Source organism: Phyllobates terribilis, unplaced genomic scaffold, assembly GCF_046119375.1.
Source record: "Phyllobates terribilis strain yellow unplaced genomic scaffold, ASM4611937v1 Scaffold_3__8_contigs__length_932513732, whole genome shotgun sequence".
NCBI classification, from domain to species: Eukaryota; Metazoa; Chordata; class Amphibia; order Anura; family Dendrobatidae; genus Phyllobates; species Phyllobates terribilis.
Window position 1 is genome coordinate 495,104,647 of NW_027362763.1, and position 22,783 is coordinate 495,127,429.

Sequence of the window (22,783 nt, forward strand, 5' to 3'; positions counted from 1 at the left end):
CGATGCTACACTCCAGAGGAGATCTGATTGGAGGAATGGGCCAACATACAAGCAACAGTAAACCTACAAACTGACCATATAATATATGGTCCGTAATCCCTGTACAACTAGAAAGACCGAGATATAGTCTATTTTGGGAAAAGAGCCCTATAGGATATCCGTTACCTTGTGCCATGTCAGTATGATCTTAAGCAGTGTGCACTAAGATGCCTCACACCCCCCAGCATCTTAGTGCACGCTGCTTAAGATCATACTGACATGGCACAAGGTAACGGATATCCTATAGGGCTGGTGCCCTTGATCTGACAGCGTAGATATTCTTATAGTATAACCTTTGAATCGATAGCTCACCATTTTCTTCTTATATGATGTGTTATAGACTATATCTCGGTCATACTAGCAACAGTGTTTGCCAACCTTGTGAAGACTTACAGAAAACCGTTGACCTCTGTCATTTCCAACAAAGCATATATACCAAAGTATTGAGATGAAGTTTTCTAATTGACCAAATACTTATTTTTCCACCAGAATTTCTTTAAAATTCAGACAATGTGATTTTCTCATTTAGTCTCTCATAGTTGAGATCTACCTATGATGTCAATTACAGGCTTCTCTCATCTATTTAAGTGGTAGAACTTGCACTATTGGTGATTTACTTTTTTTCCCCATTGTATGTTGAAGTTTCAAGATTATGCAGATTTTTTATCATTAAAAAATAAAATAAAAAAAGTTAATTTGCTAAATTTACCAAATAGAATGGAACCAGGAAATCTATGAAAGAATTACATCCCATTGCATGCAAGTATAACTGGCTGCTGTATTCAACTGCCGTGTGTACCCATAGAATATTAAATAGTGTTGAGCGAGCACTAAAATGCTTGGGTGCTTGAAGCTCGGGCCGAGCTCACCGTGATACTCGGGTGCTCGACCCGAGTAACGAGCCCAATGTTAGTCTATGGGAGACCTGAGCATTTTTGCTGCGGCACCCCCGGCAGTCTGTAGAAAGCCTAAAAAGTGCCCAAAACGATAGTGACAGTGCTCAAATGACATTGGGACAGCATGGGGATTGCCCCAGGAAGCATTTCTGACCACCAGGTCACGGCTGTCAACAACATGGTCAGAGGTATTAAGCCACTTTTACGGGCTCACAATAAAACGTTCAAAAACGAAACTGAAACTGTTTTCCTGTGAAATATATTAAGGAACATCCTTTCCAGGGTAAAGACTTGTGTATAAGGTAAAATAAATAACCAAAAACAAAAATACTCCTCCACACCTTGGGCTATGTTCACAAGTAGCATTTTTTATGAATTTTTGCACTTTTGTATTGCTTTCAACCGTGACAAATGCATTCAGCGGGAAATGTCATTTTAACATTTTACAATCTTATCTGGCCATGTGCTGTGTGACACATGCATACAGTGCTGAAAAGACATGGGAACAGCATGGGGAAAACCCCTGGAAGCATCTGACACCCAGGTCACTGCCTAAAAGTGTGCCCATCAGAAGTGATCCTTGCAGCATCAGAACATGCAGACTTGCAACTATCCCCGTGCAATTCCTTGTCCCAGGGCAGTGTTCAATTGTACCTCACCCATTCCTTGCAATGCAAGCGCAAATATGCAGCCAACCACCCACCCACCCGCAGGCTGCAATGCTATACTGCTAGCTTGCACTTGAAATGGGGCCTTTTAGTTTGGAGGAGGCGGAAGCTGGCCACTACTTCATGGCTGCTTCAGCAGCGAGGTCTCCATACTCAGTCCCCAGCCACCACTATTTGTCCCGGTAACCTTCCCCACACTTTTCTTGGCCTGGCCTGCTTTAGGGCAGCATTGGACGAGCCCACCAGACAACCAGACTCCTCCGATGGGCCCTGGCTTCTCCATCAGGGGAGTTGAGAGTGCCAAGGTGAGGAGCATGATGATGATAGAAGTTAGCATCCGCTTTGTTTTCTTGGAATGCAAGCATAAGTGTGAAGCCTGCCACCCACCCCCAGGCTGCAATACCATATTGCTAGCTTGCTTGCACTTGAAATGAGGCCTTTTAGGCTTATTGTGGAGCAGACGCTGGCCACCATGTCATGGCTGCGTCGGCGGCCTGGTATCCATACTCAGTCCCCAGACGCCCGGCGGCCGGGTGTCCCCACTCTGTCCCCAGCCACCAGGGGGCAGCCTGGTGTAAATACTCGGTCCCCAGCCTCCCCTATTTGTCCCTGTGCACCTTATACACAAGCGCACATAGCAAAACATTACCTGTGCCCTCCCCAGTGCATTTAGTGGGAAGGACAGCCTATTCCGCAGTAGTGTGTGCATGCCAACCCCCTGTTCAACATACGAAGATGCCTCCCGCCCTGTACCTGTCATTGCAAACTTGCAACTATCCCCATTCAAGTCCTTGTCCCAGGGCAGTCTTCAATTTTACCTCCCCCATTCCTTGCAACGCAAGCGCAAGTATGCAGCCTGTCACCCACCCACCCCCAGGCTGCAATACCATACTGCTTGCTTGTACTTGAAATTGGGACTTTTAGACATGTGGAGGTGGAATCTGGCCACCACGTCATGGCTGCGTCAATGGCCTGTTATCCATACTTAGTCCCCAGCCGCCCGGCGGCCAGGTGTCCACGCTTGGTCCCCAGACGCCAGGGGGTGGCCGGGTGTCCATACTCGGTCCCCAGTCGCCCCAAGGCCAGTGCATTTAGTGGGAAGGACAGCCTAACCACAAACACATGGACAAGTGAATGTGGCCAGGGATGGTCCATCTCACTGACGCCTTCACACTGGGTTATTATTGTGGAAGCCGGGACACAGTTGGACACTGGGATGCAACACATCCTGCAGACATAGAGGATTGCGGGTCCTGGGTCAATCAGGGTTCAACACAAAGTTCAGAAGGTGGTCTGCCTCCTACACAATGAGCAAATTATTCATGATCGTGAGGCCATCCATCTCCTTAGCTTTCTGTTCCTGGGAATGCAAGCGCATGCATGTAGTAGCGGCTAGGCCTGAGGTGGTCAGCGTTTTGGCGCATATCCTACCTCCTCCGAGGATTGCTGGATGTTTTCCTGTTACTATCCCAGTTCTAAGACTCCCGTTAAAACAAAGCTTCAGGTGATGAATGATGGATGAGGTGGTGGCAAAGGAGAAACAGCAGGATGAACAGGAACCATTCACATCAATATCAGGCCAGTCAACCATACATGTCTTGTAGGATATGTTTCTGTACCAAAAGGAGCAGTTCGGCTACAGTTATAGGGCATACAGTGAGTGCAATGCCTACCAAAAATTTAGAGGCACTCCAATGCCCCTTGGAAGTGACATGGAGGTCAGAAGGCCTTAACTAAATCTTTTTTTCCATATATAGCAACTGGGTCTCCTGTACACTGTTGGCCTAAGCAGTGAATGGAAGGCTTTCCAAAAATTATGAGGTACTGCAATGCCCCTTGAAGCAGATGTGGATTACAGCATACTAAAATCCTTCTCCCCATTATTGGGAAGTGGGTCTCCCTTAGTATTAGCATATGCATTGAAAAGCAAAAGCTGACTAAAATTAGGAGGAAATGCAATGCCCGTTGGAAGAGTCGTGGAGGTTAGAGGTAATTAAAAACAACATTTCAATGCCCCTTGGAAGAGTTGTGGAGTTCAGAGTAGCTTAACAAGACGGTTTTAATGCCACTTGGAAGAGACGTGGAGGTCACAGTAGCTTAACAAGACGGTTTTAATGCCCCTTGGAAGAGTGGTGGAGGTTACAGTGGAATAAAAAGACAATATCAATGCCCAGTGGAAGAGTGGTGGAGGTTACAGTGGAATAAAAAGACAATATCAATGCCCCGTGGAAGAGACGTGGAGGTCACAGTAGCTTAACAAGACTATTTTAATGCACCTTACAAGAGCCATGCAGTACAGCATATTAAAAACATTATTCCCATTATTGGGGAGTGGGTCTCACATAGTCTTTGCCTATGCCTTCCAAGCAAAAGCTGCCAAAAATTAGGACGGAGGAACTTGCAATGCTGGAAACACGTACCACAGTCACCCTGGTGGTATAGTGGTGGTGGAGCCTGAGGATAAGGAGAAGAGCAAAAAACAGCCGAAATGAGGAAGCGTATACCCATGTGTGGGAAGGAAGCAGTGCATGGGAATACACCTCCCGAAACAACACAGTGGATTTGACTTTGTTACTCTGCTGTCATATGGTGGTGATTAGAAGTCTGGCCCAATCCAACCCTCGTTCATTTTGATAAGGGTCAGCTTGTCAGCATTGTCAGTTGACAGGCGACTGTGCTTATCAGTTATAATTCCCCCAGCGGCACTAAAAATGCTCCGATAACACGCTAGCAAGTTCATTCCAAGTGTCCAGCTTGGATACCCAATAAGTAAAAGGCGCAGAGGAATCACGGAGTACGCTGGTAAGGTCGGCAAGGTACTCCCTCACCATCATTTGAAACTTTCCACTCCTTGTGAGAGTACCCCGCGCCTCAGGGCCTGTAAGCTGGGCGGGTCTCAGAAAACTGTCCCAGAATGTTGACAGTGATCCCCTGCCTCTGCTGGATTGGAGTTGCGTCTCTCTCGCCTGTACGCCTTGGTTGGGCAACGAACTGTGACCTCTGCCGCTAGCGTGTTCAGATGGGAATTTTTTTAACAGTTCTGCAGCAAAGGCCTTCTGGTACTGCCCCATTTATGTAGACCTCTACACCTCAGGAATAAGAGAGTGAAAGTTCTCCTTGTAGCGGGGTCTAAAAGTATCACCAACCAGTAATGACTGTCACCCAACATTTTGACAACGCGAGGGTCACGGTTAAGGCAGCGTTACATAAAGTCAGCCATGCGTGCCTGACTGGTAACCGGCAAGACCTCCATGTCCCCACCAAAATGACGACTGACCATGCTCTCCTCCTCCTCCTCATCCTCCCCCCTCTCTGTCCTCAGGCCACCCACACTGAACCGACGGTATGACAGTTGTACAGGTACTACCGTCTACAGCGCATGATACCAGCTCCTGTTCTTCCTCCTCCTGCTTCTCTCCCTCATTGTCCCCCAATTCATGCTGGGATGAGATGAGGCAGGGCTGTGTGTAATCGACCGCTTCGGCTTCTTGATCCATCTCATCATACTCTGGCTGCAATGCCTCCTCTTTAATTCTCTGTAGATAGCGTTGCAAAAGACAGACAAGTGGGATGCTGACGCTAATGATGGCGTTATCGCCACTTACCATCTTGGTGGACTCCTCAAAGTTTGTCAGGATGGTACATATGTCAGACATCCATGTCCACTCCTGAGGTCTTATGTGTGGAGTCTGACCTGAATATCAACGGCCTTGTTGCAGCTGGTGCTCCACAACTGCTCTCTTCTGCTCACAAATCCTTTGCAACATGTGGAGGGTAGAGTTTCAAAGTGTGGGGACATCACACACCAGTCGGTGTGCCGGAAGCTGCAAACGCTGCTGCAACAGAGCAAGGGCGGCGGAAGCTGTAGCCGACTTGCGAAAATGAGCTGACAGGCGGCGTACTTTGACGAGCAGATATGGCAACTCAGGGTACGATTTAAGAAACCACTGAACTACGAGGTTAAGCACATGAGCCAGGCATGGTACGGCCATTGTCACACACAACCATGCCTGGATGTAGGTTCAGCGGTCTCAGCCACAGATCTGCCTGCTCTTTCACAGCTGTCCACAACTCACACGCAATGTGAGGTTTATCACCTAAGCTTATGAGTTTCAGCACAGCCTGTTGCCGCTTGGCTGAGGCAGTACTGCAGTGCTTTCAGCTTGTAACTGATGTGGTGATATCTGAGATGGAGGCTGATCATGAGGAGGAGGAGGATGATGCACAGGAGCTGTACACTGTGGGGGCAACTCTAACTGACATAGGGCCCGCAATCCTCGGTGTGGGGAGGTTGTGTTCCGTCCCAAGGTCCGACTGGGTCCCGGCTTTCACTATGTTTACCCAGTGTGCCGTCAGGGAGATGTACCATCCCTGGCCACAAGCACTTGTCCACGTGTCTGTTGTCAGGTGGACTCTCCCAGCAGCTGCGTTGTTGAGGGCACGGCAGATGTTTTGGGACACGTGCTTGTGTAGTGCAGGGATGGCACACAAGGCAAAATATTGTTGGCTGGGGACCGAGTACCAAGGGCGGCCACCGCCATAAGGTTGTGGAAGGATTCTGTCTCCACCAGCCTAAAAGGCAGCATTTCCAAAGCAAGCAGTTGTGAAATGTGCGAATTTAGGTTCTGTGGCCTGTGGGGCGTTGGCTGCGAATTTGCGCTTTCGTTCAAAGGTCTTTGATATGGACAATTGAACGCTGTGGTGGGACGTGGACCTTGATGTGAGAAACTGCCATAACAAGTGAAGACTGAGAGGAGGCGGCATCTTTGCATGCAGTATTGACAGGGGATTGCCTTGCACGCACAACAGGGGATTCTCTTACACGAACAACAGCAGAAGAAGTAGTTGTGACACCCACTGACATTGGTCGGGGACCCTGGGGTTTTCCCCACAAAGTCGGGTGCTTTGCTGACATGTGCCTGATCATTATGGTGGTGGTCAGACTGGTAGTTTTGTCACCCCTGCTAATGCTGGCCAGGCAGGTGGTACAAATGGCCTTTTTGGGGTTATCAGCAGAGTCTTTAAAAAAATTACAGACTCTGGAAGTCCTACTGGTTGTACTGGCAACATCCCTCGTGTTGGTGTTATGGGGAACGGTTGCCCGCCTTCTGTCTGCGGCCACCACACTGCTTCTTCCTGCCTGTTGGGGTACTCTGCCTCCCTCTCCCTTTGTGCTGCTGGCCTCGCTCTGCGTATCCTCCTGCCACGTTGGGTCAGTTACTAGATAATCCACCACCTACTCCTCTTCCACTTCCGCACCACGGTCCTCCTCCTCACTTCCTGTGGCTGTGGCTGTTAAAATATTTGGGCATCGCTACATGGGATCTCCTCTTCCACCACTTCAAGTGGAGCAGGTGAGGGGCCGAAATATGGAAATGGACCAGTGAACAGCTCTTCAGAGTATCCAACTGTGGGATCAGTTGCTGTCTGACGGCTGTCTCGGCATAGGGTGAGGAAGGAGCATCAGGGTGAGGAGGAGTATGCGTTCGAGACTCACGGCTACTAAGACTTGACCATGTGGAAGACAGACCAGAGGTGGTGGTGCCCAGGTGACTGGAAGTATTATCTGCTATCCAATTAATAACCTGTTCACACTGATCAGTTGGCAATAGTGGTGTTGTGGTGTGCTTCCCTAGTAATTCGGTCAAGAACTGGGAGCAAGAAGATGTGGCTGTTGGTTGTGGCACATTTTCACCTTGGCCACGGCCCCGTCCTCTGCACGCACCATCACCCAGTACGTCCAGTTCCATGTCCCTTGCCACGCGCCTTGCCCATTGTAAATGAAGTAAATTAGCTTACACTCGCACTATCAATGGCAAAAGGGTAATAAAAATGAGATTTGAACCGTGGAAGAGGAAAACCACAGTACTAGTTCTCTTGCCTACACCAGAATCTTTTAAACAGATATATTTGTGTCTGAACAGTCAGCGAGACACTGAAACTTTTTGTTTTATGTTAAAAAGGCAAAAAGGTGGATTACACCCAGATTTGAACCGTGGAAGAGGAAAACCACATTTCTAATTTCCTTGCGCATACCAGACTTTTTTATATAGATATATTTGTGTCTGAACAGTCAGCGAGACACTCAAACTGTTCTTTTTTTGGTGGCAAAAAGGCAAAAAAGTGGATAATACAGAAATTTGAACCGTGGAACTGCAAAACCACAGTTCTAGTTATCTGGTTGAAACCAGACTCTTTTAAACAGATATATTTGGGTCTGAACACTCACAGACGCACTCAATTTTTTTTTTGGGGGGGGGGGAATACCATAAGGTTAATAAGATGTGTATATGTACAGCCTGACTGAGAGAAAAAAAAAAGAGGATTTAGATGAAAAAAAAAAAGCATTTTTCCTGGCCCCTGAGACCTGGGGCTAAGTCTAGCAATTTGAGCAGCAGCACACTGGACTGTAATGCAGTGTTAACCACTGTGTTTCCTATACAGCCTGCCTGTCTGAGATGGATATTAGTCTTCAGAAGGACTGTTTGTTTGATTTTGCAGGCTTTAGAGACCCTACACTACCTATTTCGCAGTATAAATCTCTCCCTAGCTCAGCAGCACTCTCCCAACACTGTCTGATCCGGAGCGACTGTGTCCAAGATGGCGGCGCCCGGTTTTAAATACTCTAGGTGACACTGTGCGGCCAGCCAATCACTGTAATGCCCACAAACAACATGGCTGCGGCATTACAGTGACTGGCTGGCAATCCCTACATGTTCATTGGCTCTGTAAAGAGCGCCAAACATGCAGGGCGGAGACCCGAGCTCCCGCCCGAGTAACCCGAAAATACTCGGTGCTCGCCAAACATCCCGAGTAATGAGATGCTCGGTCGTGTACCGAGCAGTGCTGAGCATGCTCGCTCAACACTAATATTAAACTATTGAAGCAATGAAGAAGACTTAGAAAATTATTTTAAACACGTGAATTTAGGTAGGTAAACTCTTGTGTTTAAGTTTCAGAATTTGGGAGATTTTTTCTTTAAAAAAATTAAAAATGGTATATCTAACAGTGATGAGCAAACGTGCTCGCCACTACTTATCTGAGCATCACGGTGCTCGACATGTTCGGCGGTCGGCGAGTATTTCCGAGGTTGCTCGGGCTGGATCTCGGGTCCCCGTCCTGCATATTTGGCACTCTTTAGAGAGCCAATGAACATGCATGGATTGCTTGGCACGAACTGTAATGCCAAAGCCATGTTGGTTGTGGCATTACAGTGACTGGCTGGCCACATAGTGTCATCTGGTCCATTTAAGACCTGGTGACGGAAGGCTCATCACAGTCTATCCCAGAAACAAGCAGAGTAGGGAGAGCTGCTGCTGAGTCAGGGAGAGATTTTCTTGGTTAAGGTAGTAAATGTATTCCACTGCATATCTATATATCAATCTAAACTAAACAGTCCTTCTGAGTAGTGGTGGGCGAGCACTAAAATGCTCGGGTGCTCGATGTTCGGGTCAAGCAAATTGGAATACTTGGGTGCTCGACCCAAGCAACGAGCTCAATGTAAGACAAAGGGAAACTCGATCATTTTTCAAGCTGCTCCCCATGGGGGTCTGCAGAGGGCCTAAAAATTGCCCAAATTGATGGGAACAGTGCTCAAATGACATGGGAACAGCATGGGGAAGACCCCTGAAAGCATTTCTGACTCCCAGGTCACTGCTATTAACAACATTGTCACAGATATTACGCCACTTTTACAGACTCACAATAAAACATACAAAAACAAATCCAAATGGATTTTCCTGGGAAATATGTTAAGGAACATCCTTTCCAGGGTAATGACTTGTATATAAGGCAAAATAAATCTACAAAAACTAAAATGCTCCTCCACACCTTGTGCTATGTTCACACATAGTATTTTTGATGCACTCTTGCATTTCTTTCAACCAAGACAAATACATTCACTGGGAAATGTCATTTTAACATTTTACAACCTTAGCTGGCCATGTGGTGTGTGACACATCATCTGACACATCCTGTTTCATTTGTGATGGAGGGACTTAAAGGGCCAGCAATCGGCCCTCGCTATTGTTAGAGAGCAATCAGCTGGCTATGTTTTGTTGTTCCCATTATTTACGAGTGTGTCTCCTATACTATTATTGCGTATGTGATGACTGGAAGGGCTGCCAAAAATTTGGAGGCACTCCAATGCCCCTTTCAGGAGACGCAGAGGTCAGAAAACCTCCTAAAAACAATTTTCCCATTATTAGGAAGTGGGTCTCCCATAGTGTTTGCCTATACAGTGAATGCAAAAGCTGCCAAAAATTTGGAGGAACTTCAATGCCCCTTGCAAGACACATAGAGTAGGTGATATGGTAGATATGGTGGTGAATGATATTGTGATGGAGGATGAGGAGAAGGAGTAGGACAAAAGCAAATAGACATAAATCATGAAGCGTATACCCATGTCTGGGTGTGAAGACAGAGGTGCATGGAAATAGAGTTAGACCTCCAAAATAAAGACACTGCTTTTTAATTTAGGTTACGCTGCTATCATTTGGTGGTGTAGAGATGTCTGGCCCTATCTAGCCTTTGTTCATTTATATAAGAGTCAGTCTGTCAGCATTTTTAGTTAACAGGCGAAATGCGCCTATCGGTTATAAGTCCACCAATGGAGCTAAAAACCAGCTCTGACAAAACGCTAGTGGCAGGGCAGGCCAGGACCTCAAAGGCGCAGAGAGCCAGTTCATTCCACATGTCCTGCTTTGATTCTCAGTAATTATATGGCACAGAGGACACATGGAAGACGTTGGCATGGTCAGCCTTCTTCCTCACCATATTCCGCAAATTTTCCCTCCTTGGGAGAGTACCCCGGCCATCAGGGCTTGTGTGTTAGAGGGTCTGAGAAAACTGTACCAGAATTTTGACAGTGTTCCTCAGCTTCTGCTGGATTGCATTTGTGTCTCTCTCGCCTGTACTCCTTGGTTGTCCAACAAACTGTGACCTCTGCTGCCAGCATTTTCAGATGGGAATTTTTTTAATAATTCTGCATCAAGGGCCTTCTTTTGCTACCTCATTTTATTAGGCCTGTCCTGCGCCAGAATAAGAGACAGGAAATTCTCCTTGCAGAGTAGGTCTAGAAGTGTCACCAACCAGTAATGACTGTCACCCAAAATTTGGACAACGCGAGGGTCACGGGAGAGGCAGCAAAACATAAACTAAAAGGCAAGACTTTCGTGTCCTCTCCAAGAGGACAACTGACCATGTTGTCCTCCTCTTCCTCCTCCTCCCTGTTCTCAGGCCATCCACGCAGAATAGACGGTATGACAAATGTGGAGGTAGTACAGTCTGTAGCGCAGGAAACTAGCCCCTGTTCTTCCTCCTCCTCTTCTTCCTCATTGTCACCCAATCCACGTTGGGATGAGATGAGGCTGGGCTGTGTGGAATCACTCTGTATGGTTCCTCGCTCCATCTCATCGTGCTCTGCCTGCAATGCATCCTTTTTAATTGAGAGCAGAGAGCATTTCAGAAGACAGAGAAGCGGGATGGCGTCATCACCGCTCACCATCTTGGTGGAGTCCTCAAAGTTTTGGAAGATAGTACATATGTCTGACATCTATGTCCAATCCTGAGGTTTTATGTGTGGAATGCCAGAGAAGACCGCCACCATCAGGTTGCGGAAAGCTTCCATCTCCACAAGCCTAAAAGGCAACTTTTTGAGCGCAAGCATTCGCGAAATGTGTGAATTTAGTAGTGTGGTCTGTGGGGCGTTGGCTGCATATTTGCGCTTGCGTTCCAAGGACTAGGTTAGGGACAACTGAATGCTGGGACAAGTACGTGGACGTACTTGCTGATGTTGCTAGTTGAGAGCATTAAATGACAGGTGCAGGGCAGGAGGCATCTTGGCATGCGCCATGGACAGGGGATTGATGTGCATGCACAAAAACGGAAGAAGCTGTGGTGTCACCCACAGACACTGTTGCTGGACCCAGGGGTTCGGCCCACTTAGTCGGGTGCTTTGCTGCCATGTGCCTGATCAGGCTAGTGGTGGTTAGGCTGGTTGTTTTGCTACCCCTGCTGATGCTGACTTGGCAGATGGTGCAAATGACTTTTTTTGGGGTTATCTGCAGAGTATTTAAAAATAACCAGAGTTGTGAAGACCTAACAGTTGTACTGGTAACGTTCACCATAGCTGGTTATATACAGTATGAGCCCTCCATAGCTGGTTGTATACAGTATGAGCCCCCCATAGCTGGTTGTATACAGTATGAGCCCCCCATAGCTGGTTGTATACAGTATGTACCCGCCATAGCTGTTTATATACAGTATTAGCCTGCCATAGCTAGTTATATACAGTATGAGCCCCCCATAGCTGGTTATATACCGTATGAGCCCCCCATAGCTGGTTACATACAGTATGAGCCCCCCAAAGCTGGTTATATACAGTGTGAGCCCCCACAGCTTTTTCAAGCAAAGTATTTAGCCGAAACGTTGCCACAGCTCTTGCTGAGCTAATAAATCATCTATTTATGGAGTGCTGTTTCTACTATTTTTTCATATGTAAGAAGGTTTGGTATTTACCTGAGGATGGGCACCCACTCATTTACAAGTTGTTTGCTTGTGCTGCTCTTTTTCCTTATATATATATATATATATATATATATATATATATATATATATATATATATATAATATATATATGGCGGGCCCAGCATCTGCGCGCAATAGAGGCAAAATGCGGCCGTGGTGGCCCCGGCTAGGAGAGGCTGCATCGTGATGTGAGTGGGCATAACTGTTAAATAGATGCGTCCGGCCGCCCGCGCTGTGTATGCTGGGTCCGCTCTGCCTGCCTGACATTATACAGCAAGGCAGGCTCAGCATCATTCAAGCCGCCTGCGGCCGCGGGACAGCGGTGGTGACTTAACACATGGGATTGTGATTTATAATTGGGGCAATTCATGGGCCCCCCTGGAAGCCTCGGGCCCCGGGCGGTAGCTTAGATTGCCCTCATTATAATCCGCCTATGCCAAGGAGCGAAGGAGCTAGAGAAATGTACAGTAAGGTGAATAGAAGTAGTTTTTTTTTACTTTCTGATCGCCCTTTATTGTCTACATGCTGCCACTTTGCTGAATTCCTGTGTGAGCTAATTACAAAAAAACTGCATTTGCTTATTTTTGTTATATTTCAGTGGAATTCAGTTCCATTCGAATGTATTTGCTAATCTCCATTTATATAATCAGACTTCCTTAAGCATTGTCTAAAAGTGGTTTTGGTGGACGTTTCCAAAGTTTTTGCAGTTTTTCGGGTTACATTTTGGGTAATTGTGCAAGTGCTTTTGAGTTTGTCTTCATGAAATTAAATCTAATCTGTATTTTTCTCCTTCCATCAAATAGCATAAATTAAGCAGCTAGAAAAATGTGCAATCTTTATCCATGTGTTCGTATTGTGGAAATGTTTACAAAACTATGCATTTGTTTTTCTGATGCCAACTGTAACATAAGCTCGGCACAGCTGGTGCATCCTAATTATTATGCCATTGAACAAATAAATACTTGAGTGTTGTGGCATTAAATGAAAACTTCTTATTTTAGGGACTTGAATTTGTTTTGGAGAGTATTATTTTTTTCTTCTTTTTTGCTCAGTGTTTTCATAGAATAAATCTTATGTTTTCAATTATCCGCTCCACTGCATAGGTTTCTAAATGAGATTTTTGATGCAACTTCTGTGTAAAGTTGATTACATTGAATGTTCTGGAAAGAAACAATGACAATGCCATTTCCTCAGAAGCATACAATAGTTTAGAGACAATGAATGCTGCGCATTCAAACAGATTGTGTTTTCTGCACCTGGATTTCTACAAAGACTTTTTGTGACTATTGTACTGTATCTGTTTGTCATTTAAAGCATTTTTTTTAAATGATAAATTATTTCTGAGAAGGAACTGTTGCGCTTATACTCTGAATTTTCTGACAGATCTGAGTCAACTTTGTAGTAACCGAAAGTCACGGCCAGGACACTCATGACATATATTACGGTTTGTCTGTTTTAGAAGATTGACAAATTAACGTGTATATTTATTAAATATTTAGCTTACATTCACTGCAAACAGATCCTCTGTTCAGTGCTAATACAATGAGGTACTTTGGTTTGTTTAGTTTTTAGTAGTATTTTAGTGTTACAAGAGTCAGTTAGAGCCATTGAAATGCTCTTTCCTACATATAGCAGAATTTTTATGTATTGACTATAATTCGTACTTCTTAATTCAAGTAGATATGTTGTCAAAAATAGATGACAGCACATTTGCATTTATATTTTTCAAGTATAAAATTAATACAAAAAAATCAACCATTTTCAGCTTCCTAAAGTTCAAGCATAAATGCTAAAGAGCTTCCTTCCAATCTTTGTGACCAGATTTGTTAATCATAATAATAAATAATAATAATTTTATTTCTATATTGCCAACATATTCTGCAGCACTTTACAATTCAGAGGGTCATTACAATTACTTGTCAAGGATAACTCCGCCCACAACCCAGCAGCCACCGTCGAACGCAGAAGAAAAAGACCCCCGGCTACAGCCTGGATTTGTTGTGATGTCAACGGATGTCAGAGCCAGCTGCAGCCGGGGGTCACGTGATGCCTGTGAGCGGCCAGTGATAGCGCCACTAACAGGCAGAAAAGGCAAAGGGAGGTAATTACAAAGAAGCTGCTTTTCATCATAAAAATGCTTTGACATATTTTAAAAAGTAGTGGACAACCCCTTTAAGAATAATCTATTGATATGCTATTTCTATCATGAGCACCATTGAATTGTCTTCATCAGCTGGGACCAGGCCCTTCGACCACCCCTCCTGCCCCGACTGATTAAATAAGCCCTATTCTTCAGAGCAAAGAGAGGAATGAGCATACAAGTTCATAGAAAATTTAAGGGTATTAGTACCATTCTGCTCAAACCTGAGAATAACCTAAGTGCTTCTGGACTTCGTTTGAGTAATCACACTGGGTCTTGGGACCAGGACTGTTACCAATCAAATCTACTGAATTGTGGCTGGGATATAATAACATCTCAAACATTTTTTTAAAGTTTAGTCACCATGTAATTTCAATAATACTATGCAGTAAAATTAAATATACCAATTACTCCAATTTTGAAGAAAGCTAAACTGCTTGAATTGAGGGATACAAGGCCTGAGCCCACATAAAAATGAACACAGTTAGTATTTGAATGTAAAAATACTCTTAAACGAGTTGTCCACTAATAGAGAACCTCGTCCTAAATGCTGTAGTGCCCCAAATGAAGCAATACATATTCTGACTGGCATAGAATAGTGGCTAGTAGCATAGAGTTAAGTGAAATGATAGATCAAATATTCCCTCTAGTGAAAGGAAATGTACGGGAGACATGAATTAAAAGCTTTTCTTCTTTAATGAAACACATGATCTGAATTTTAGAAGAAACTTGTCTGACAATCCATAGCCATTATTTTCAGTTGTTTAAATTTGTATGAGAACACGGACAATGATCCCATTTACAATTTACCATTTAGAAAATTCAATTTGAATTTTCCTCACCCAGACAATTACTCTTATTTATTTTGCTCTTGTCGCCTCTTCCTTCATTTTTGTATAAGCAATTCCTTGCCTGATTTTCTTCCATCATTATTCATGATTTGAAACAAAATCTAAAAGTCTAATCTTCTAGACCTGGACAAATTCTTCGAGGTAGATCTGTTCCTACTAAATTTGTTTCCCAGAAGAATAATGTCAAGAACTTTCTGTATGTGTAACAAATTGGAAGTGTCTCAATGGGGTGAAAATGTAAATTGAATTTTTGTCTTAATACCAATGCTATCTATAAAAAAGGGGGAAAAAATCTTTTGAGCATGCAATAAAAGACGAGATTTTTTTATACTCTCCTTTGGGAAATTTTAGATTTCACAAGCATACTACCTGACCTGTAAAATTCTTTGTCTATTGTATGGATACACTCTTGCTTTATTTTTACAATGTTTTTCTTTTATAACAGTTAATGAATAACTTAGAGAATAACATTACAAAGATAATTTATCAAAGTTTTCACTCACACTTTCCACCAGACAGAGTATGTAGAAACATGACAAGTCTTTATACTACCACTTACAATATTTCATCTGGGATTGGATTGAGAATGAGCTTTCCCCAGCTATATTTTTGCTGTCTTATTCTTGATTACTAGTGTTGAGCGAGCATGCTCGACACTGCTCGGTACTCACCCAAGCATCTCACTACTCGGGATGTTCGGCAAGCACCTAGCATTTTCGGGTTACTCGGGCGGGAGCTCGGGTCTCAGGCCTGCATGTTTGGTGCTCTTTACAGAGCCAATGAACATGCAGGGATTGCCAGCCAGTCACTGTAATGCCGCAGCCATGTTGGTTGTGGGCATTAAAGTGATTGGCCGGCCGCACAGCGTCACCTCGAGTATTTAACACCGGGCGCAGCCATCTTGGACACAGTTGCTCCGGATCAGACAGTGTAGGGAGAGTGCTGCTGAGCTAGGGAGAGATTTATACTGCGAAATAGGTAGTTTAGGGTCTCTAAAGCCTGCAAAATCAAACAAACAGTCCTTCTGAGGACTAATATCCATCCCAGATATCAGGCAGGCAGGCAGGCTGTATAGGAGATGCAGTGGTTATACCAACAAGCACTGCTTTACAGTCCTGTGTGCTGCTGCTGCTCAAATTGCTAGACTTAGCCCCAGGTCTCAGGAAAAATCCTTTTTTTTTCATCTAAATCCTCTTCTTTTTTTTTTTTTTTTATTCCTCAGTCAGACTGTACAAATACCCGTCTTATTAACTTTCTGGTATTATTTCACCCCCCCAAAAAAATTGAGTGTGTCTGTGAGTGTTCAGACAAAAATATATCTGCTTAAAAGAGTCTGGTTTTGGCCAGATAACTAGAACAGAGGTTTTTACAGTTCCGCGGCTCAAATCTGGGTGTTATCCACATTTTTGCCTTTTTTCCATAAAAAAACAGTTTGAGTGTCTCTCTGACTGTTCAGACACAAATATATCTGTTTAAAAGATTCTGGTGTAGGCCATAGAAATAGAACTGTGGTTTTCCTCTTCCACGGTTCTAATCTCCATTTTATTACCCTTTTGCCATTGATAGTGCGAGTGTAAGCTATTTTACTTCATTTACAATGGGCAAGGCGCGTGGCAAGGGACGTGGAACTGGACGTTCTGGTGATGGTGCGTGCAGAGAACGGGGCCGTGACCAAGGTGAAAATGTGCCACAACCAACAGCCACATCTTCTCGCTTCCAGTTCTTGACCGAATTACTAGGGAAGCACACAACAACACCACTATTGCCAACTGATCAGTGTGAACAGGTTATTAATTGGATAGCAGATAATAATACTTCCAGTTACCTGGGCACCACCACCGTCTGTCTTCCACAACAGTCATAAAGTCTTAGTAGCCGTGAATCTCGACCGCATACTCCTCCTCACCCTGATGCTCCTTCCTCCCACCATGCCGAGTGTCATCAGACAGCAACTGATCCCACAGTTGGACACTGTGAAGAGCTGTTCACTGGTCCATTTCCATATTTGGGCCCCTCGCCTACTCTGCTTGAAGTGGTGGAAGAGGAGATCCCATGTAGCGATGACCAAAAATTTGAACAGCCACGGCCACAGGAAGGGGACGCTGGCAATTTGTCACAAGAGGTGGACGATGACGAGACACAATTGCCAAGAAGTGAGGAGGAGGACCGAGTTGCGGAAGAGGAGGAGGTGGTGGATGATCTAGTAACTGACCCAACGTGGCAGGAGGATACGCAGAGCGAGGCCAGTAGCACACAGGGGGAGGGAGGCAGAGTACCCCAACAGGCAGGAAGAAGCAGTGTGGTGGCCGCACACAGAAGGCGGGCAAACGTTCCCCGTAACACCAACACGAGGGACGTTGCCAGTACAACCGGTAGGTTTTCCTGAGTCTGGAATTTTTTTAAAGACTCTGTTGATAACCCCAAAAAGCCCATTTGTACCACCTGCCAGGCCAGCATCAGCAGCGGTGACAAAACTAGCAGCCTGCACACCACCAGCATGATCAGGCACATGTCAGCAAAGCACCCGACTTTGTGGGGCGAACCCCAAGGTCCACGACCAGTGTCAGCGGGTGTCACTAGTGTTGAGCAAGCACTTAAATGCTCGGGTGCTCGCAGCTCCGGCCGAGCTCACCGTGTTACTCGGGTGCTCGACCCGAGCAACGAGCCCAATGTTAGTGTATGGGAAACCCGAACATTTTTGCGGCTGCACCCCCGGCAGTCTGTAGAGAGCCTAATAAGTGCCCAAAACGATAGTGACAGTGCTCAAAAGACATGGGGACAGCATGGGGATTACCCCAGGAAGCATTTCTGACCCCGAGGTCACTGCTGTCAACAACGTGGTCAGAGGTATTAAGCCACTTTTACGGGCTCACAATAAAACGTTCAAAAACTAAATTGAAACTGTTTTCCTGTGAAATATGTTAAGGAACTTCCTTTCCAGGGTAAAGACTTGTGTATAAGGTAAAATAAATAACCAAAAACAAAAATACTCCTCCACACCTTGGGCTATGTTCACAAGTAGCATTTTTTTGCACTTTTGTATTGCTTTCAACCGTGACAAATGCATTCACCGGGAAATTTCATTTTAACCTTTTACAACCTTATCTGGCCATGTGCTGTGTGACACATGCATACAGTGCTGAAAAGAGATGGGAACAGCATGGGAAAGACCCCTGGAAGCATCTCTGACACCCAGGTCACTGCCTAAAAGTGTGCCCATCAGAAGTGATCCTTACCGCATAAGAAGATGTAGACTTGCAACTATGCCCGTGCAAGTCCTTGTCTATCTGGGATGGATATTAGTCCTCAGAAGGACTGTTTGCTTGATTTTGAAGGCTTTAGAGACCCTACACTACCTATTTCGCATTCTAAATCTCTCCCTAGCTCAGCAGCACTCTCCCTACACTGCCTGATCCGGAGCGACTGAGTCCAAGATTGCGGCGTCCGGTTTTAAATACTAGAGGTGACGCTGTGTGGCCAGTCAATCACTGTAATTCCCACAACCAACGTTATTGCGGCATTACAGTGACTGGATGTCAATCCCTTCATGTTCATTGGCTCTATAAAGAGCGCCAAACATGCAGGGCGAAGACCCGAGCTCCCGCCCGAGTAACCCGAAAATGCTCGGTGCTTGCCGAACATCCCGAGTAGTGAGATGCTCGGGCAAATACCAAGCAGTGTCGAGCATGCTCGCTCAACACTAATAGAAACATGTCAGTCACGTATATAATAAGTACAGTGACAGTGTTCATTACTGTACTTGTCATTTAATGTTAAAATAAAGTATTTATTAAAAAAAAAAAATTGGCGTAGGGTTCCCCGTAATTTTAATCTCTAGCGGAGGTTAAGCAGATGGCTGGGGCAGATGTTTGAAGCCTGGGAATGGGGTAATATCCACGGAGCTTCCCAGGCTACTAATATCAGCCCCCAGCTGAATACCTAGACTTTACGAAGTATTAAAATGGAGGACCCAAAATAAAAATTACGTGGGGTCCCCCCTATTTTAAAGCTAGCAAAGGCTAGGCAGACAGCTGGGGGCTGATATTAATAGCCCAGGAAGGGTGCCATGAATATTGACCCCCTCCCAGGCTAGAAACACCAGCCATAGGATGCGCCAATTCTGGCACTTAGCTTCACTCTTCCCACTGCCCTGTAGCATTGGCAGTGGGGTAATAGGGTTAGGGTTGATGTCAGCTTATAATGCCAGCTGACATCAAGCCCAGGTTAGTAATAGAGAGGCGTCTATAACACCCCCCCATTACTAACCCTATAGTGAAAGTTAAAAAAAAAACACAAACAACCAGAATCAAGTCCTTTAATTGAAATAAAGACACAATTCTTTATTGTTCTAAATTAAACTCTCCTCACCGTCACGCCCATTCCAGCTGAAGCCAATGTCTTCTGCAATAAAAGTAAAATAATAAACCAATCTCATCCTTACCTTTCCATGGTTCCCAGGCCGTCTTCAGCTCTGCTACACTGACATGACAGGCTGGATCGCAGCAGAACGCTGCCATCCAGATTGCCATGCCGCAAACACTGAGAAGCTCCTCAGTGCAGCTCCTCAGTGTCTGGCTGTGACAGCATCCAGTTGAGCCGAGTTCATGTCCAATGAACTCCGCTCACCTCATGCACGTCACTGACAGCGTGGGAAAATTCTCCTGCGCATGCGGTTCCGGAAAATGACGGCACCGCTTGAGCAGGACAATTCTCCCTTGCTGGGACGGCATAGAGATGGCAGGCTGGATGGTAGCAGAACGCTGCCATCCAGCATGCCATCCTTCAGAGACACTGCAGAGCGCAAGCATGCCTGCTACCATCCAGCCTGCCATCCCAATGCGGTCCCAGCGTGGAAGAATTCTCCTGCTCAAGCGGTGACGTCATCTGATACGTTTCTGTTAGTGTTGAGCGAGCATGCTCGACACTGCTCTGTACTCGCCCGAGCATCTCACTACTCGGGATGTTCGGCGAGCACCGAGCCATCCAGTCACTGTAATGCCGCAGCCACGCTTGTTGTGGGCATTACAGTGATTGGCTGGCCACACGGTGTCACCTTGTGTATTTAAATCCGGGCGCCGCTATCTTGGACACAGTCGTTCCGGATCAGACAGTGTAGGGAGAGTGCTGCTGAGCTAGGGAGAGATTTATACTACGAAATAGGTAGTGTAGGGTCTCTAAAGCCTGCAAAATCAAACAAACAGTTCATCTGAGGACTAATATCCATCCCAGATAGACAAGGACTTGCACGGGGATAGTTGCAAGTCTGCATCTTCTGATGCGGCAAGGATCACTTCTGATGGGCACACTTTTAGGCAGTGACCTGGGTATCAGAGATGCTTCCATGGGTCTTCCCCATGCTGTTCCCAAGTCTTTTCATCAATGTATGCATGTGTCACACAGCACATGGCCAGATAAGGTTGTAAAATGTAAAATTGACATTTCCCGGTGAATGCATTTGTCACGGTGGAAAGCAATACAAAAGTACAAAAACGCATAAAAAGTGCTACTTGTGAACATAGCCCAAGGTGTGGAGGAGTATTTTTTTTTTTTGGTTGTTTATTTTACCTTATACACAAGTCTTTACCCTGGAAAGGATGTTCCTTAACATATTTCACAGGAAAACCGTTTCAGTTTAGTTTTTGAATGTTTTATTGTGAGCCCGTAAAAGTGGCTTAATACCTCTGACCTCGTTGTTGACAGCAGTGACCCGGGGGTCAGAAATGCTTCCTGGGGTGATCCCAATGCTGTCCCCATTTGATTTGAGCACTGTCACTATCGTTTTGGGCACTTTCTAGGCTTTCTACAGACTGCCGGGGGTGCCGCCGCAAAAATGCTCGGGTCTCCCATAGACTAACATTGGGGTCGTTGCTCGGGTCGAGCAACCGAGTATCACAGTGAGCTCGGCCCGAGCTTCGAGAACCCGAGCATTTTAGTGCTCGGTCAACACTATTTATTGCCACTTCCCGTTTGGCATATAGTGTATGTTTGCATACTTACATGAGGTTATTTTGCCAATATCCAGTAGTTATTTTTGTGTTTAAGGATTTAGACTTTTTTGTATTTTTTCATAATAAGTCTGTCAAGTGCTCTATTTCACAAACTAAGACTCTGAGTTTGAATCTCATAAACTGATTATTAACTACGACATTATTTGCATTTAGTGAAAAAGTGACAGTTGGCCAACTCGGCAGATACTGAAAACTCAAACAGCTGCAGATTCTTTTATTTCTTAATTTTCACAATGGCTACTGTAGCGATATTGCTTTTTTATGAGTCCTTTATGTATCGGAATTTAAAAGTTTCAAATGACAATGCAAAATTAAATAATGGCATACATAGCTTCTCATCCTGTTGTAAATATGGTATGATATATTGAAAGTTTAATGTACATTCAAGAAAAGAAACTAAGTACACCTTCTTTGAATTCTATAGTTTTACCTACCAGAACATAAAGTATGGCGTCTTTAAAAAGCCTTAAAATTAGATTAATTCAACTTGACAAATTACCCCAAGTGATTATTTATTGTACAAAAATCAAGGCCAAAATGCATAAGAAGTGTGAAAAAATGCACACTCTCAATACTTCCACAAGAATTGAGTAGGTTTTCAGCCAGGTACTACTAATTGAATGCCCTTAATTATTCATCAGCAAGTGTGGTCACCTCTATAAAAACAGAAGTTTTGGTAGTTTGCTGGTCTGAAGCATTCAGGTGTGTTAATACAATGCCAAGGAATAAAAACATCAACAAAGATCTTGGAGAAGGAAAAGTTAAAATGCCATTTACAAACAACCTGGTTTCCCTCTTTTGAATAACCTTTGTCACTGTAAAATGATGGACCCCAATCAAGACAGTTCACAATCTTCCAGGATTCAACATCCCAGCAAATTCACTCCACGGTCAGACCATGCAATAAACGGAGAAATTGAAAAAAACTCGAAAGGCATTAGTTAGCATGGTAAATGTTCAAATTCATGATAATACAATTAGAAAAAGACTGAACAAGAATGGTAAGTTTGGAAGGTTTACCAGGAGATAACTTCTTCTTTCAAAAAAGACCATAGCACAGTTTGCAACGATACACCTAAACAAAGCACATGACTTCTGGTGAAGAGTTCTTTTTACAGATGAAGCACAAAAATATAAAGTCCAGGCTCAACTAATAAAGGGAAGGTGCCAGGAACTCAATTACACTGTATAATACCTACTAAGGTTCCGGCACTCTAAACAATGATAGAAAGTCAATGGATGTGTTTCAAAAAGGTGGATGCTTTAATAGATTCTCCAAAACAAGGGTTGCTCATAAAGTTGCCCAACGTTTCAACCCCACCGGGGTTTTCATCAGGGGCTTCAAATAAGCTATATGGTAGAATCTCAAATGTTCCATTTCGCAAGATCCTGGATTATAGCATGGTGTAAACTGGCAATTATGATACAGTATGCTCTCAGTAATGTAGTGTGAAGAATTCCCAGAATGGGAGTAAGGGGTATTGTGCCCTTACTTTATCCTATGAACGGCTGTATCTCAGATGACCAGTGGATTGTTGTGAGGGGTAAAAGGTAAGCGTACCTGGCTGTAGTTCGCTGGTCCTTTAACCGGTGGTGGTTGAAACGTTGGGCAACTTTATCAGCAACCCTTGTTTTGGAGAATCTATAAAAGCAT